General features: G+C 48.5%; 1 protein-coding gene across 1 annotated transcript in view; it reads left to right on the top strand.

Annotated features, from left to right (window-relative positions):
• Nucleotides 1–14,216, top strand: part of galnt16 (UDP-N-acetyl-alpha-D-galactosamine:polypeptide N-acetylgalactosaminyltransferase 16) — an 84,061-nt gene that overhangs the window by 66,523 nt on the left and 3,322 nt on the right. The gene's annotated exons all lie outside the window — the stretch shown is intronic.

Genomic DNA, 14,216 nt, shown 5'->3' with positions numbered 1-14,216 from the left:
CTTTTGTTAAGAATGCAATTGTTCCTTTGCCACCTTACCTGCTTCATATAACCTACGCTTAAAATAATTTACATAACTTATCAAGTTTTTTGGTGGTGCACTTTCAACCCACTGGTCTCTGAGTACTGCCAGTGGACCTCGAACTGTGTGCCCAAACACCAAATCATTGGGTCTAAACCCAGTACTCTCCTTGTTACGATGTGGTAGAAATGAAGCGGAGAGAGAATCCAAATGCAAGCACTTTAATAAAACAAACAGGTAATCCAATGGACTCAGGACAGGAACACGGAACAGCTACCAGCAACATCAAAACAACGACCGACAAAACACAACTGAAGCACAGGGGTTTAAATACACAGGCAAACAAGATAACAAGGGGGCGGGGCTAATTAGAAACACCTGGAGAGACTGATAAACAAGAAAAACTACAAAGGACTACAAAACATGGCACAGGACAGGAAATAACAAAAGCCAGGGCGAAGCAGACGACCCATCGGGCGGCCAGGGCGAAGCAGACGACCCATCGGGCGGCCAGGGCGAAGCAGACGACCCATCGGGCGGCCAGGGCGAAGCAGACGACCCATCGGGCGGCCAGGGCGAAGCAGACGACCCATCGGGCGGCCAGGGCGAAGCAGACGACCCATCGGGCGGCCAGGGCGAAGCAGACGACCCATCGGGCGGCCAGGGCGAAGCAGACGACCCATCGGGCGGCCAGGGCGAAGCAGACGACCCATCGGGCGGCCAGGGCGGTGAAGACCCCTCGGGCGGCCAGGGCGGTGAAGACCCCTCGGGCGGCCAGGGCGGTGAAGACCCCTCGGGCGGCCAGGGCGGTGAAGACCCTTCGGGTGGCCAGGGCGGTGAAGACCCTTCGGGTGGCCAGGGCGGTGAAGACCCTACAGGCGGCCATGGCGGTGAGGATCTTTCTGGTGGCCGTGGGCCCCTAAGTTGCCATGGCAAGGACCTACAACCCCCCCCAAAAAATTTCTTAAGGGTAGTTACGGGGTCATAGGCAGGAGCAGTCACCGGCTCAGGAACAGACACCGGCTCAGGCTCGGGAACAGACACCGGCTCAGGCTCGGGAACAGACAACACACACACTGGCTCGGGAACAGACAACACACACACTGGCTCGGGAACAGACAACACACACACTGGCTCGGGAACAGACAACACACACACTGGCTCTGGCTCGGGAACAGACAACACACACACGGGCTCATCCATCCCTCATCCATTTCCTCCCCCACAAGCGAAACTCTCTCAACTACTAATGCAGGTTTCACCTCATCGTCTGACATCTTGTGAGAACGGCAATAATAGGGCTTCAACAAATTAACATGACACAACTGGGTGGACTTTCTTCTCTCTGGAGTGGCAATCAGATAGTTTAAGTCAGTAACCTGTTTTTCTATCACATATGAACCCGTAAACTGAGCTTGAAATGGGGAGCCCTCAACAGGTAGCAGAGCCAAAACCTGATCGCCAGGCATGAATTTCCGTTCCTCAGTTCGTCGATCGAAAATCGTCTTCATACGCTTTTGTTAAGAATGCAATTGTTCCTTTGCCACCTTACCTGCTTCATATAACCTACGCTTAAAATAATTTACATAACTTATCAAGTTTTTTGGTGGTGCACTTTCAACCCACTGGTCTCTGAGTACTGCCAGTGGACCTCGAACTGTGTGCCCAAACACCAAATCATTGGGTCTAAACCCAGTACTCTCCTTGTTACGATGTGGTAGAAATGAAGCGGAGAGAGAATCCAAATGCAAGCACTTTAATAAAACAAACAGGTAATCCAATGGACTCAGGACAGGAACACGGAACAGCTACCAGCAACATCAAAACAACGACCGACAAAACACAACTGAAGCACAGGGGTTTAAATACACAGGCAAACAAGATAACAAGGGGGCGGGGCTAATTAGAAACACCTGGAGAGACTGATAAACAAGAAAAACTACAAAGGACTACAAAACATGGCACAGGACAGGAAATAACAAAAGTCAACACAAGACAAGGAAAACATAAGACAGGAATCGTGACATAGCCCCCCACTTAAGGAGCGGATTCCAGACGCTCCTCATGAACAATCCAGGAGGGAGGTGGAGCAGAGGCGGACCCGGGGGCAGGATGGAGGGCCAGGCCCATGGAGCGGAAGAGGACCTGGAGACTGCGGCAGGACGGAAGGCCAGGGTGGAGCATGATGTGCAGGCGGCCAGGGTGGAGCAGGCAGTTCAGGCGGCCAGGGCGAAGCAGACGACCCATCGGGCGGCCAGGGCGAAGCAGACGAACCATCGGGCGGCCAGGGCGAAGCAGACGAACCATCGGGCGGCCAGGGCGAAGCAGACGAACCATCGGGCGGCCAGGGCGGTGAAGACCCCTCGAGCGGCCAGGGCGAAGCAGACGAACCATCGGGCGGCCAGGGCGAAGCAGACGACCCATCGGGCGGCCAGGGCGAAGCAGACGACCCATCGGGCGGCCAGGGCGAAGCAGACGACCCATCGGGCGGCCAGGGCGAAGCAGACGACCCATCGGGCGGCCAGGGCGAAGCAGACGACCCATCGGGCGGCAGACGACCCATCGGGCGGCCAGGGCGAAGCAGACGACCCATCGGGCGGCCAGGGCGAAGCAGACGACCCATCGGGCGGCCAGGGCGAAGCAGACGACCCATCGGGCGGCCAGGGCGAAGCAGACGACCCATCGGGCGGCCAGGGCGAAGCAGACGACCCATCGGGCGGCCAGGGCGAAGCAGACGACCCATCGGGCGGCCAGGGCGAAGCAGACGACCCATCGGGCGGCCAGGGCGGTGAAGACCCCTCGGGCGGCCAGGGCGGTGAAGACCCCTCGGGCGGCCAGGGCGGTGAAGACCCCTCGGGCGGCCAGGGCGGTGAAGACCCTTCGGGCGGCCAGGGCGGTGAAGACCCTTCGGGTGGCCAGGGCGGTGAAGACCCTACAGGCGGCCATGGCGGTGAGGATCTTTCTGGTGGCCGTGGGCCCCTAAGTTGCCATGGCAAGGACCTACAACCCCCCCCAAAAAATTTCTTAAGGGTAGTTACGGGGTCATAGGCAGGAGCAGTCACCGGCTCAGGAACAGACACCGGCTCAGGCTCGGGAACAGACACCGGCTCAGGCTCGGGAACAGACAACACACACACTGGCTCGGGAACAGACAACACACACACTGGCTCGGGAACAGACAACACACACACTGGCTCTGGCTCGGGAACAGACAACACACACTCGGGCTCGGGAACAGACCACACACACTCGGGCTCGGGAACAGACCACACACACTCGGGCTCGGGAACAGACCACACACACTCGGGCTCGGGAACAGACCACACACACTCGGGCTCGGGAACAGACCACACACACTCGGGCTCGGGAACAGACCACACACACACGGGCTCGGGAACAGACCACACACACACTCGGGCTCGGGAACAGACCACACACACTCGGGCTCGGGAACAGACCACACACACACTCGGGCTCGGGAACAGACCACACACACACTCGGGCTCGGGAACAGACCACACACACACTCGGGCTCGGGAACAGACAACACACACACTCGGGCTCGGGAACAGACAACACACACACTGGCTCTGGCACGGGAACAGACAACACACACACGGGCTCGGGAACAGACCACACACACACTGGCTCGGGAACAGACCACACACACACTGGCTCGGGAACAGACAACACACACACTGGCTCGAGAACAGACAACACACACACTGGCTCGGGAACAGACAACACACACACTGGCTCGGGAACAGACAACACACACACTGGCTCGGGAACAGACAACACACACACTGGCTCGGGAACAGACAACACACACACTGGCTCGGGAACAGACAACACACACACTGGCTCGGGAACAGACAACACACAGAATGGCTCGGGAACAGACAACACACACACTGGCTCGGGAACAGACAACACACACACTGGCTCTGGCTCGGGAACAGACAACACACACACTGGCTCTGGCTCGGGAACAGACAACACACACACTGGCTCTGGCTCGGGAACAGACAACACACACACGGGCTCGGGAACAGACAACACACACTCGGGCTCGGGAACAGACAACACACACTCGGGCTCGGGAACAGACAACACACACACTGGCTCGGGAACAGACAACACACACACTGGCTCGGGAACAGACAACACACAGAATGGCTCGGGAACAGACAACACACACACTGGCTCTGGAACAGACAACACACACACTGGCTCTGGCTCGGGAACAGACAACACACACACGGGCTCGGGAACAGACAACACACACTCGGGCTCGGGAACAGACCACACACACTCGGGCTCGGGAACAGACAACACACACACTGGCTCGGGAACAGACATCACACAGGATGGCTCGGGAACAGACACTGGCTCCGGTTCTGGAACAGACACCAGAACAGAAACAGCCACAAGGACAGACGTAAACACAGAAACAAACATAGAGCGATCAGGTTCAGGCGTGACTTGAACAGTCTCTGAATCGGCAGACGTGACTTGAACAGTCTCTGGATCGGGACGGGACCAGCGGTGAGGGCGCTGTGCTGGACGGGACCAGCGGTGAGGGCGCTGTGCTGGACGGGACCAGCGGAGAGGGCGCTGTGCTGGACGGGACCAGCGGAGAGGGCGCTGTGCTGGACGGGACCAGCGGAGAGGGCGCTGTGCTGGACGGGACCAGCGGAGAGGGCGCTGTGCTGGACGGGACCAGCGGAGAGGGCGCTGTGCTGGACGGGACCAGCGGAGAGGGCGCTGTGCTGGACGGGACCAGCGGTGAGGGCGCTGTGCTGGACGGGACCAGCGGTGAGGGCGCTGTGCTGGACGGGACCAGCGGTGAGGGCGCTGTGCTGGACGGGACCAGCGGTGAGGGCGCTGTGCTGGACGGGACCAGCGGTGAGGGCGCTGTGCTGGACGGGACCAGCGGTGAGGGCGCTGTGCTGGACGGGACCAGCGGTGAGGGCGCTGTGCTGGACGGGACCAGCGGTGAGGGCGCTGTGCTGGACGGGACCAGCGGTGAGGGCGCTGTGCTGGACGGGACCAGCGGTGAGGGCGCTGTGCTGGACGGGACCAGCGGTGAGGGCGCTGTGCTGGACGGGACCAGCGGGACAAGCACTTTAATAAAACAAACAGGTAATCCAATGGACTCAGGACAGGAACACGGAACAGCTACCAGCAACATCAAAACAACGACCGACAAAACACAACTGAAGCACAGGGGTTTAAATACACAGGCAAACAAGATAACAAGGGGGCGGGGCTAATTAGAAACACCTGGAGAGACTGATAAACAAGAAAAACTACAAAGGACTACAAAACATGGCACAGGACAGGAAATAACAAAAGTCAACACAAGACAAGGAAAACATAAGACAGGAATCGTGACACTCCTGACATACCTCACGTGCTGATAACATCAACCACGGCAATCCTTGTTCCCAATCACTTTCCATCTCTGTACAATAAGAACGCAATAAAGACTTCAGCGTCTGATGGAAACGCTCCAAAGCCCCCTGGCTTTGAGCATGATAAGCACTAGCCTTATTGTGCTTAATGTGCAGCAATTTCAAGACCTGAGAAAATAAATGAGAAGTGAAATTAGAACCTTGATCACTTTGCACAATCTTCGGTATGCCAAAAATGGTAATGAACTGAGTTAACGCCTTCACCACTGATTTGGCAGTGATCGTACGGAGAGGATATGCTGCAGGGTACCGAGTAGAGGCACACATCACCGTGAGCAAATAAATGCAACCCGACTTTGATCTAGGCAACGGGCCTACACAATCAATAATTAGGTGCTCAAACGGCGGACTGACAGCAGGAATAGGAAACAATGGAGCAGGTTTGATCTTCTGATTGGGTTTGCCTGTTAGTTGACAAGTATGACATGTCTTTATATACTGTGACACAGCCTTCTTCAATTTTGGCCAAAAAAAATTACGAAGGATTCTGTGATAGGTCTTTTTTACCCCTAAATGACCTGCAAGTTTATCATGGGAATTCTGCAATACCAGTGAGCGATACTTCTCTGGAACTACCACCTGCATGATAGGATCTCCAGCAAAATCACTACCATGAGGAATCCATTTTCTCACCAATATTCCATCCTGCAAAAAATACCCATGAGCAACATTCCTCATTTCATCAGAAGACATCACATTCTCAAACAATTGATGGAGAGAAGAATCAAGTTTCTGCTCCTGATGCAACTCAGAAGGAGAAACAGAAAAGTCATCAGGCAAAGAGAATGGTTTTACTACAGCAGAATCAGGAGTTACCCTTGGCTGTGCAGAGGTCATGGAACGAGTTACTGCACATGCAGTAAACACGTCCGGATACTTCTTGTGACTCTCGTCAGGACCTGGAAGAGGAACAGATAAAACCACAGGAGGTGAAAAGGTATCAGGCCACACCCTACCCCCTGCTAAATTATTCCCCATGATTATATCCACCCCATCCACGGGCAGTGACGGACACACTCCAATCACCACTTCACCACTCACAAGCTCAGATGACAACGTCACTCTGTGTAAAGGAACAGACACCACATCCAACCCAATTCCTCTTACAAGAACACTAGTACCAGTGTCACTCAAAAATGAAAATGGCAACACATCCTCCAATATAAAAGATTCCGAAGCTCCCGTATCTCTTAATATTGTTACTGGAATTTTTATCTCTGTACCAATCATCGACACATGTCCGTGGGTGATAAAAGGAACATAATCACCATCTCCTACAAGGTTACCCAGTTTAGGAAATCCTTCACACAATGATTTAACAGGACTTAACACGGGTGCCACAAGAGCAGCTGGTTTAATGCGAGGAAACTTTCCCCCTTTACTCTTGGTTTTAAGCACAGGGCACTCACTTTTCCAGTGGCCTTTACCATGGCAGTGATTACAGACAAGAGACGAACTTCTAGACATACGATCTCCTTTATCTTCGAAAAACTCGTCCCTTCTCCGAAACTCAAAATTCTTGTGTTTTAACACATAATCATCGGCTAATTCAGCAGCTTTAGCAGCTGTGTCCGCTTTCTGCTCATTTATATATGTTGCAATACGAGCGGGTACAGAATTCTTAAACTGTTCCAGCACGATTAAGTCGGTCAACTCCTCAAATGTGGTTACCTCAGATGCCATACACCAGCGACTAAATGCTGTACTTAGCTCTCTAGCAAACTCAACATGAGCAACATTAACACCTCTGGACAACGTTCTAAATTTTTGTCTGTACGCTTCTGGTACTAACTCGTACGATTTCAAAACTGCTGCTTTTACGAGGTCATAATCGTTACAGTCCGAGACTGGAAGCGAAGAATAGACTTCCTGAGCCCTACCAGTAAGCACGCACTGTAAAAGTAGTGTACGTTCCTTACTGGGCCAACCTCTCGCTTTCGCAATCCGTTCAAACAAGGTAAAAAATGTATCCGGATCTCGTTCACTAAACTTAGGCATCAAACGCAAGTTTCCCGCAGTGTCAAACATTTTAAAAGCACCCCGAAAAGCATCCTCTGAACCATCCTCTATTCCGCCTTCTCTTATCATATCTAAACGATATTTCTGCAGCTCTATATCTGTCTGTTTAGTTCTATTTCTCTCACGCTCCATTTCAAGCTGTAACAGCAATAACCTCTCTTGTTGTTCAAAATTTAACAATCCAACAGGTGGTTTACTTTGACGAGCAGTAGCTGTATCAGACATTTCAATCAATATAGCCTGTTCTATCAGTTTTGTTTTAATTGTTTCTCTAATTGTGCTCTCTTTTAATCTCTTATCTTCAAGTTCGATTTCATAATGATCCGCAATGTTAAACAACTGATCTTTTGTAAACGACTCAAGTAATGCTTCAGAGGGAGAAATAATAAAATCTTCTATGAGATTAGACATACTTCCTCTAAAATAAACGTTACAATTAATAGTGTGATTCACAAACCTCACGTGGTAGGAATAAAAGGTTCCCTTTCCCTATCTATAGGAAAAAACAACTAGCTAACTCACCCCTAATCTTCGTGTGGTTACTGGCGAGGGGTATTTAAGCACCAACTACCGCTGGTACAAGAAAAGCAACCAGCACGCTGGCGACTACTTCACACCACGGATATGCTCCCGAGACGACTGCTCTACTCACGGTCACCACACAAAAATAAAAAACATTACATTACCTACTTGTTCCAAAAGGGACCAAGCAGCTACACCTAACAAGGGAACATCAACAATATTCTCCCCACGATAAGATTTGTAAAATCACTTACCTCTTAGAAACAGCATAGAACAGCTAACTAAGGATACAGCAACATGTCCTCAAAACAAATAAATTCAACGCGCATTTCCTTCCAAACGACGAATACGATATCTCAAACAATAGCGTTAACCAAACAACATTCTTCCGTTTTTTTACGTTCAGTTAATGAACGAGCCAAGTTCATTACAAAATAACCGAACGCAACAAAAACGCTTCCCAAATCACGTCGACAAATAATAGGAATTCTCAAAAGTTAGCAAACGAGCGGACGAGCCCCCATTTGTCACGGCCGACTCGCAAGCCGCGACAAAGAAGGAGATGACACGTTAAAATGATATGCAAAAAGGAATAACATTTATTAAAGTAAAAGTAATAAAGTAAGAGAATAGACCAAAACGGGAACAAGACAATAACTAGGACAACAACAAAAATGGCACGAGGGGAGAGCGCGCCCCGTCACGACTGAAGGGAGCTGCTTTTGTTTGCCGGCATCAGCTCTAGCACAGGTGTAAACCATCTGTCATCATGACGTCACTCACTCCAACTCCAACCTACAAAACAAGTAACAAAGACAACCGAACCCACACAATATGACCCACACTGGGGTCGTAACACAACCGATTACATTTATCAGTCGTTGTATATCGACTGTATGTCCGTGTGAAGACTGCGTGAGCCACAAGAGAACACTTTGTCTGCACCACTGATCGCAGAGTCAACTAGCACTTTGATCACTTGATTTTGAAAACAACACATTTCAGCGTGCTAGATCGCCTCTTATTTAACAAACGAACGAAATGAATGCTCTGCTAGTTAACTGGAGATGTTTTATTTATTTGTATTACTTACATCCGTGCCACGAGATGTTTCAAAAGTGGTGGGGACAATATCGACCCTGGCAAAAAGTGGTAGGGACATGTCCCATCCTCCCCACCCGCAAATTACGCCTATGACTGTAATTGATATGATAAGTCTTTTGCTAGACTATGTTATCCAACAGCTAATAATGTGTTGCTAATGTTACACAAACCATGTTCTTGTTCGCCATCTCAGGGGACTTGACTTGACTTGACTTTGACTTTGACACACAATGTAGATGAGACATACATACGACAACAAACCAGCACAAGACTGTAAACACAAGGAGAATAAATAGGGAGCAAACAAAGCAGGTAAGGAGGGAGGACAGGTGAGGCAAATAAGCCAATAATCAAGTAACAAGATGGGCGGGGTTAGACAATGACAGGAGAGCACAAGGAAACATGGCACAAGGAAAACACATGACAGATGAAAACAGATGCTCCTCACACCAAACATGACAAAAAACACAAGTGCATAAAACAAGACATGAACACGCAGCGAATGAGAACACTCATAAGCCAGGTGTTCACACAAAACATGACAACATGAAAGCACAAGACAAAACATTACATGAAAGCACGCGGCCAATCTAGACACGAACCGCTTGCTACACAAAACACAACACATGCAGACAGAAGAGCATACGGCCCATGTGAACTCGAAACCGCACGCTCACACGACAAGACAGAGCGCACGAGAACGAGCGAAAGCTCATCCTGTGCGCTCACAACAGGAAACAAACACGCGGAGCATGAATGGCCGAATCCCAACACAGAACGGAAACCAAACTAGACCGACGTGCCGGCGTCCAAACACCACGCCACGCACATGTAACAAGGCACGTAGACAAGTGAGTGCACGGCTCGAGCACGCTCTAAATCACACACTCAGACAAAGACGACAAAACCATGAAGTGTCAAAGCTCTGTCACAAAACCAAGAATTGAAATAGACAGAAGTGACAGAACCCTAACATATACATCATAGACTGTACATAAGTCATACGCTATATTGCTAAATGTACCCGATTTTTCATATCAACAGTAAAGCAGGGATATTATCGTTAACTTAAACTTAATCTAAATCATTTTGAATTTATATCAATAGTATATCAATGATACTAAAATAACAGTGGCTTTTGTTTTGAGCATTGTTTATTTGGCTTGAAGTGGCTGAATATGTTGAGTGTCTACAATCAGTTATAAGTGTCACAGGATGAGGATGAAGAAGATAAATGAAGACTGGATCCAAATAGTTAATTTAATAAAATAAAAAAAAGGCAGACAGGCATAACAGTGTGCATAGCATACACAAACAACAACCGACATCCAAAGACTAAAACAGAGGAACTAAATACACAAGATGATAAAATGAATACGAACAGGGGTGATGATTAGATGAGTGAATGCAGGTGTGATCCGAAGGGATTATGGGAAATGTAGTGTGCTGTGGTGACTGGTCTGGTGACTGAGGATTGTGACAATGGGCCCTATCATACACCCGGAGCAATGCAGCGCCATGTCCGACGCATGTGTTTTTTGCTAGTTTCAGCCTGACGTAGTTTTCATTTTCACGTCCTGCGCCACGTTGTTTAAATAGCAAAATGCGTTTGCGCCCATGGGCTGCTGGTCTGAAAACTAGGTGTGTTCAGGCGCATTGCTATTTTGAGGCAACTGAAATATTTTTTTGTTATCTAAAAGCACGTTAGTAATATGCGCCTATAGGCGGGCCCACAACGCGCGTACACTCTGCTTATTACACACACAGGGACACAAACATGCCAAATAATAAAAATAAAATGGTAAAAGATTAATATTGAATGAGTACATAAAGATGTGATGTTATCCGGCTTGTCCTGTAGATGGTCTGCTTGAGCTTTAAACTGTCGCACGAGCAGATCCTTTTGCGCTCTGGAGACGTTCAGTTTTACCGCTTGCAAATTCCACCATGTAAATAGCGAATCCGCTGTGGCGCGATCGCATCTGGCTTTTTAAGGGAATGGGAGATGAGACTTTGGTTGGCTTATTGCACGTTACGCCCAAAAAACACACATTACTCATTAAGAGAATAGGGACAACCCTTTTAGACCATGCGTCGCGTGCGCCAACCATTTTTCCCGTTGTTAAACTAGCAAAAGTGGATTCGGACACGCACTAAGTGCACTTGCGCCCTGCACTTTAGACCATGAGCTTAGATCATTAAAATAGGGCCCAATAACTTTAATTTCAGTGAAGATGCTGCCTATAGACAATAGTCAGAAAGCTGGATATAGGGATTGGAACAGAGCTACTCAGTACTGAGATCATTGCTCTCCTGAATGAAACCTGCCATGATGCCAGCAAACACACACACACACACACACACACACACACACACACACACACACACACACACACACACACACACACACACACACACACACACACACACACACACAAACACACGCCCTTGGCTAAACCATTTTGCTGCTTTCATTTTATTGCAAGCTTGCTTTGCAGCATTTTTAGAAAGATGTGTTTCATATTGTCTTCCTCTGTCTGTTTATTTAAATATGATATTTTATAGTCATTTATCATTTGTTACAGTTCAGAATTCAACTGCATATAATGTACCCCCTATTATTATGTGAAAACAGTACGTAAAACATTATACAAAGAGAATAATTTCAAACAGTTGTAATCTGTGCTAAATTTATGTCATATAACCTCACTACATTTGATGCTTAATTGTGTAAAGACAGTCCAGTTATTGGATATCTTAAAAATACAATTATTTTGCATTTTTATTCCAGGTTTGTGTAAAAATGTTCAAACAGTAATAGAGGTTAAAAATCATAGTTTATATTACCTTCGGTTCACAAGTTTCAGTTTATTGCCGATTGCAGTATGCTTTTGATAAATGTTGTAGGTTATCCAGGTTTTTCCATGCATATAGAAAATCCAGGTACTACACAAAGCAGATGTACTATACTAAAAAATAATAAGATAATTACTTAGGTTATAAGAAATTATTCCATCATTGTGCTAGAAATAATATTGTGAATAGCAAAAATGCATGTTTTCCACAAGCAAATTTCAACTATTTGTTGTCCTTAATTTATGTAAAACATAAATTTATCAATATCGTAAACAAACGCCTGGTCCCAAACTAGCTTGCTTTGATGTTTGTTGAATATTTCTTGTCAAGAGTTTTTAACTCTATTCAGACACATACCAAATTTCGGTAACAGGGTTGTACAAATTTGCAAACAACACAAAATAAAAATACATTTATTTTGACCTTCTGAGGTGACCTTTAAAACTGCTTCTTTCACTGATCATTGTGGTCATGAGCTGCTACAAGGAAGCACACGACAGGAATACTCCAATTTAACAGTCTTTAATCCAGAAATACACATGAACACTCAGGGAAACAGACTTCACAACCACTATAACATTGACGACATCGATCACAGAACTGAATGAAGACAGGATTGAGGGTACGTTTACACAACAATGGTATCCTTAAAACGGACATGTCTTTCATTGTCAAAATGATCTCCATTCACACGGATCTGCGAAAACAACTAAAAACGCTGTATTTCTGCTGCCAGGCCATTAGATGGCAATGAAGACTGTATACTGAACATTTAATACACATGTCCATGACGTCATCATCTTCAGAGATTTGCGCTCCTTTTCGAGAACGGTCACTTCGTATTGCGTAGCTATACGCAGTGGGTAAACTCTTTTCCTTAGATTATTGAAGCTTTTATGTAAAACGCATTGCAGCTGCACAGGCACTGCACGAGGGCAAGCCTGTCTCCGGCCTCTTGTCGAGCTCGGAGTTTACATATCATCTGTCTGGAAATGAAAGCAGTTTGATTGGCCCTGAAAGCATTTCTGTCAAACCTTAGGACAACACATCTTAGTCTGCTCAGACAAGATGTCGGTGGTGGCATATATCAATCGCCAAGGCGGTCTCAGGTCGGGCTACCTGTACTCCATGGCGAGAGACCTCCTTTTTTGGGCGAAAGCCAACTTGAGCTTTCTGAGAGCAGCGCATATCCCGGGCAATCAGAATCTGGGTGCGGATATGCTTTCTTGAGACAACACTCCCCTAGGCGAGTGGTTTCTAAACCCTCCGACGGTTCGTCTGATATCTAGTGTTTTCGACGAGGCCGAGGTTAACCTCTTTGCCTCGAAGAGACAACACTCACTGCACACTGTTCTTTTCGAAGAACAGAGATGCGCTGGCCCATTCCTGGCCCAGTCGTCCCTTGTATGCGTTTCCCACCTTTTTCATGATCACCCAGGTCATCAAACGGGTCAGGGAACTGGGATGCCCAGTCCTCCTAGTGGCCCCCCTCTGGAAGTCCAGTGTTCTCCGGGTGTTGCTCGGTTAGACACTTTGAACCTCAGTCATGCGAGGTATCAGTGATTCTCTCCTTCCTACACGAGTTTATACACGCGGGCCTTTCCCCGTCCACGCTCAAAGAATATGTGGCAGCCATAGCAGCTTATCATGCTCTGGTGGCTGGCCAATCACTAGGAAGAAATTACTTGGTCATGCAGTTCCTTAATGGGGCCAGGAGGATGATCCCTCCCAGGCCTCCTTCTGTACCATCTTGGGACCTCTCCACGGTCCTTGGGGACCTGAAGGGTCTTCCATTTGAGCCGCTTCAGTCGGTTGATCTTAAACCACTTTCACTAAAGACTGCTCTCCTGCTGGCACTGGCATCTATCAAGCGAGTGGGAGATCTGCAGGCGCTCTCTGTGGGCCCCTCATGTTTGGAGTTTGGAATAGGTGACTCCAAAGTTACTCTCAAACCCAGACATGGCTATGTCCCTAAGGTGCTCTCAACACCGTTTAGAGCACAGGTTAATACACTATTAGCTCTTCCCCCTTCCGGTGAGGATGGGGAGGCTAATCTACTTTGCTCTGTTAGAGCTTTGAAGATCTATTTGGAGCGCTCTGCGTCGTATAGACAGTCGGAACAGCTCTTTGTCTGCTTCGGTGGCCAATCCAAAGGATCTCCAGTCACGAAGCAGAGGCTGTCCAGATGGATAGAGAATGCCATCTCTTTGGCATATG

This window comes from Siphateles boraxobius, unplaced genomic scaffold (genome assembly GCF_051911475.1).
Source record: "Siphateles boraxobius isolate OS27281-9 unplaced genomic scaffold, OSU_SipBor_1 22, whole genome shotgun sequence".
NCBI classification, from domain to species: domain Eukaryota; kingdom Metazoa; phylum Chordata; class Actinopteri; order Cypriniformes; family Leuciscidae; genus Siphateles; species Siphateles boraxobius.
The sequence above is the reverse complement of the archived record's forward strand: the minus strand, read 5'-3'. Positions and strand labels throughout refer to the sequence as shown.